A 5,283-nucleotide genomic window follows, 5' to 3' on the forward strand; every position below is an offset into this window, starting at 1 on the left:
TGTGCAATGTGATTTCTGTGCTAAGCGCTATGGATGTCACTGCTCTGAAGGTTCCCCAGATTAAAATGCTTATGGGCCAAAAAGCCCTTAGAATGCTGTGCTTCGTGGCCTCCGAATTCCCTCGTGCTGTCACTTGGACTGAGTGCTGGGGCATCAGGGTTACCAAGCTACCGTCACACTCCAGCAGGCAGACTAGACAGTGCAATATTGTCTCACAAGCCCATTTAATTTCCCAGCATGCCAAGCACCAGGAGCCATAGGTATAAGCAGAATCTCGCTCCTTTCCACTGGCCTCCTTCTTCCTGCTGTGGCATGCAGGGCTGTCACCGCTGGGGCTTCCTCTGTGGTGGGTTCATCACCTTTCTGCCTATGCCAGAAGAAATGCAACCCATGGAGCTGTCATGAGCAGGAAGTTGTGGCTGTGGGTGGGCGACAGCCCAGCTGTGCGTCCGTGCAACAGGTTTCCTGGTACATGCTTGTGTCTGGGCCTGCTGCGGGGTGTGATTTCCCCATCTCCCTGTGTGCTGCTGACCTGGGCTGCACCAATACCAACCGCATCCCACTCTGAGCACCTGGTGGCTCCAGCTAGGGCTGGGGGTCTGGGTGAGGTGTGTGCAAGGGCTGCCCTTCCCCAGTGTCTGTGGTTAACACTGGGCCAATGAAGGCTCCACCCCTCCCCAGGTTATTGTTCAAACTCAAACAGCCTGGCTGCTGCGATGGTGCCAAGGAGGATCCAGGAATGCTTGCACCTGCTTTTCTCCCTGAGCTTGTAGTTTCAGTTCTCCAGGCAAGAGAAATCAAATGAAGCAGCTCTCCCACCTCAGGCAAAGCTCTGGGGACTGAGAGGACAATCCGAGGGTCTGGGCTCTTGATGCTCCCCAGTAACCCACTGGCAGGCAGCAGTGAGGCAATTCACCGACCTGTGTGTGGAGGCCACAGGGAGCCAATGCCCATGGGCCGCTCAGCTGTCTCTGACACTGATGGGCACCAGCAGGAGTGGCACCCTTGCCAAGGCCAGGCAGGGTAGGCGCTCAGCGAGCAGCCGCTCAAGCAGCAGGACAGCTCAGGAGCCAGGTGGACCCTGTAGAAATCTCAGACGAGTCCTGTGGGAGACTCTGGGCCAAGTGCAGGGGGGGTGGAGGATGAAGGTGGGCAAGTCACAGGCTGGTAGGACATGGGGGTGTAGCAGTGTTACCTACCTGGCAGCTGGATGGGGGCAGCGGTGTAGTGGGGCAACTGGCCAAGAGGAGGGTGTGCGCTCAAACAGCTCCCCCCCCCCGCCCACACATCAGCTTGGCTTCTCCTGGCAGCTTCGGCTCAGCTTCCCACTGGCTTAGTGAGAACCCAGTAAGCACCCCTCACCCCCTGACCATCCCAGCTGGGCTCGTCCAGGTACTGAGCAGGCCCTGCCCAATTCAGGGGCCTGGCCATAGCTAGCTGTCTTTGGCCTTTCTCCTGCAACCCAGCACACAATACAAGCCCCAGCCCATAGAACTGCCCCTCTAGACTCCATGAAGTCTGTGTCTCACTTGCCTTTTTGGAGAAAAACCTCTGCTTGGGGGAGGGTGTTTGGGGGTGGTTTAATTTGGGGGACAAAGGGGGGCTGCAAGGGGCCTTATGTCGGAAGGGCTTTTTGACGAGGAATGCTCTGCAGCATTTTCTGCAGACAGGCTTGGATTCACCTGATCCCCTCTGGAAGATTGTCCGTCCCCATGTCCCCAGCGCTCACGCACTGCCCCCGGCCTTTGAGATCTGCATGCTCCCAGAGGTCTGCTGGCACGTGTTCATAGCCTGGAATCTGGCTCTGGGTGGATGGAGCTCAGGCTTGAGCCACTCACATTTTTGAAAACGAGGACCTAGGGCAGCTTCCCCTGGCATCGGCAGCTGACTAGGCGTCAGAGAAGAGATGGAGCACGGGCCTGACCCAATCACGGCGCCCCTGACCATAGCAGAAGCAGGCAGCTGCGCTCCCAGCTGAGTCCAGTGCATGTTCTACAGGGACACAAGGGGGTCCAGGAAGGTCCCAGGGGGCTGCCCTTCTCCTGTGTCCTCCCATCTCCTTCCCCCCAGAACTCGGCTCTGCACCATCATGCTCCATCCAGGACAGTGCCCAATTTCCCCAGCCGGGGGTGGTTGGTGTGTTGGGACTCTGAGTACGTCTGCAGCAGGGAGTGAGGTTTAGTCATGGCCCCAGGCGGTTTCAGTGGGGTGGTCCTCAACACACACAGGTGGTTCTTTTGGCTGCCAGAGGAATGGGGGAGCGCTGACAGGTGAGGAGAGCACAGGGAATTCGGGCCGCCTGCCGCTCTCGTTCCAGGGGAGGAAGGAGTAAAGAGGTTCTTGTGCTCAGGGACTGTAGGCCCCAGGAGCACGGCACCACCACGCAGAGCAGGTTCTTCTAAAACACCAGTTTATTAAGGAAACAACTGAAAGAAAAGCCTGGCTCTTCTCCCCAAAACGGACCGGGCGGCGGAAAGCTGGGACTGTACATGACATTTCACACGTGAAAAGCTTCCTGCCCAGGCTGGGGCTTGCCAGGCCCAGGGGCTCCAGATGGGTCAGGGGGCTGCAGCACTAGCCCCCCTTTCCTCACTGCCCTGCATGGAGACCGTGCGGGGCTCCCCACCCCTCCAGCACCGATGCCTTCTCACAGAGAAGGGAGTGAGAAGCATAGCATGCCCCGTGGCTGGGCTGGCAGGCAAAGTCCCTGGCTGGGAGCCGCTTGGGCTGGCATCTCTCTCGAAGTCCCATCAGGGCTCTCTGGAAAGCAGCTGCTGCAGGCAAACACTCCTTCCTGTCCTGGTGCCACGCTAGGCTCTCTGCAGCAGCGGGACAGCCATTCAGAAGGGTCCGTGAGGCAGAGGGGAGTGGGCTAGACACCCGGGGGGCCAGGAGGATTTTGGCTGAAGGGTGAAGCTGGCTGCGGCTTGTGGCCACCACCTCAAGGAGAATGGCATCTTGAGCGCAGGGGCCTGGCAGTAATGGGAGCTGGACCCTGGGCAGGTGCACCTGGGTGGGAGAAAATGTCTCCCTGCCCCAGCCTCCTGCAGGGGCTGGGCCTGGATCCGCGGTTTGCACTGCCACACTGCTGCACCAGCGCCTGCCCCAGCCCATGCACACAACTCACCAAGCGTCTCTTTGGGCCACGTAACCGAGCCAGTGTCCACACCCCCAACTGCCTCCTGCCGGGCGTTTGGCTGGAAAAACGCTGGCAGTGGATGGCGGAGCCCTGGGCTGGGTGTGTGCACAGCCAGAGCCTGGCAAACTGGCAGGGGCATGAGCTAGCTCTGGGGAGCTCGATACTTGCCTGCCTTCACTGCTTCCCAGGCCCCAGGCAGCCCTGCCCAGAGCTAGGCAGTGGGCGAGTGACCAGACAACCTGTGGGGCTGGAGTTCACCATCCTGGGGGCTTAGTGGCAGATTGGGGGTTCCCTCAGGCTGTCTCACATGGGCTAACCAAGGTGCCCCAAAGCCCGCAGGGCAGGATTCACACCCAGGCAGGATGGCTGCCCATGGAGCTGTGTGACCTTCCCTCGTCTGTGACTGTCCCCAGCCTCTCTAGGTTGGGGCAGGCGCTGGGGTGCGCAGGTGAAGCAGTGTGACCTGCCGGGGGCTGGCACACCAGAGCCAAGTGTGGAGCCCAGCCATGTGCAGGTGCCGCTTCAGGGGGGGCTGTTGGCAGGAGGGTTTACACGCTGCCCACCACTGGCAACCTGGGGGAAGCTTGGACTTAGCTTGGGCCCATTCTCCTCCAGGAGGGGAGACGCTTCATCAGTGCCCCACACCTACTGGGCAGCTGGGGGCTCCCCTCAATGAGACCTGAGCTGCAGCCTGGGGTCACTGCTGCCCCCTCTGCAGGCCCTGAGCCCTGGTGTTGCATTTTAGTCCTGCAGCTCCCAGAGTGCAAGACCCATCTCTCTCTGTGCCAGGCCAAGAGACCGTGCCCTGTGCTTGCCCACACAAACCTGCCTGGGCTGGTCAGCATTAGCTGCTTTATGCCCTCCCCAGACCACAGGGCAGCTAGGCCAGAGCATGTTAGAGCTGTCCCTGCCCCAGGGGCCGGGTCCATGGCCCAGGCCCATGTTACCACTACTTCGTCTCTGACCTGCATGGCAGGAACACTGCAGCCGCTGTGCCCAGGGGACGGCCAGCACCTCCTCACGGCTTGCATCTGCACATGCTGCACTGTGCTGGGAGCCATCTCTGTCCAGGCTGGGCCCTAGCCAGGGCCACTGGAATCTGCCTGCTTGGCTCAGGATCTCCCCTTTAAACTGGGGGGGGGTCTTGCTTCCTGGGCTGGGGATGCCCCCACTCTAAGCCATGTATAGTTTCCCCACGAACCCTACCGAAATGGCAGCTTGCTGAACCCCGCAGCGAAGACGCAGCCTTGCTGCTGCTCACGCAAAGGGAGTGCGGGGGAGTCTGGACCCTGCCCTACGAGCTTTCTCCTAGATCCTCAGGCCACTAGGGTCCCTTGTGACCACCCAGTCTGAGCTCCTATAGCACAGGCCTGAGACTGCCCCAGTAATCCCTTGGGTAGAGCTGTTAGGAAAACAGCCCAACCTGATTTTAAAATGGTCAGTGACGGAGAATCCACCCCAGCTCTGGGTGAGTTGCTCCAATGGGTAATTCCTCTCACTGATAACAATTACTTGTGCCAGTCTGAACTGCTCAGCTTCCGCTTCCAGCTGCTGGCTGGGTTAGGCTCTAGATGGAAGAGCCAGCGCATAGTCACGTTTGTTCTTCCTGTAGATCCCTGTAGGCTGGGCTCAGGTCACCCAAACCTTCTCATTGCTAAGCTAGAGTCTGAGTCTTGGGGTCTCTCACTAGGAGGTTCTAACCCGTCCCTCCTTCTCGGGGCTCTTCTCTTCCCTCCCCAATTTAGCACCATCCTTGACTTGCGGACCCCAGAACTGGACCCAGGATCCCAGCAGCGGTTGCACCAGTGCCACATCCAGAAGTAAAAGCTTTTCTCAGTCACTGCTTGGCATGACAAGTCCCCCAGCCTGTAACAGGGCCTGCAGTCTCTGCTCCGCTACATTGACATTGAGCCGTATTCAAACACAGTTTACCAAGCGATCCATATTGCTGTTAGCAGTGACCTGGCCTCTTCACGGGGTACCGCACCCCCAGGCGTGTGTCATCTGCAAACTTAATCGGTGATGATTTGGTGTTTTCCACTGACGATGTTAAATAGCACAGGGCCACAAACTGCCCCTCACCCCTACCCCGGACACACACCTGTTTGATGACGATTCCCCACCTACAATGACATTCGCAGACC

Source organism: Gopherus evgoodei, chromosome 17 (assembly GCF_007399415.2).
Source record: "Gopherus evgoodei ecotype Sinaloan lineage chromosome 17, rGopEvg1_v1.p, whole genome shotgun sequence".
NCBI classification, from domain to species: Eukaryota; Metazoa; Chordata; order Testudines; family Testudinidae; genus Gopherus; species Gopherus evgoodei.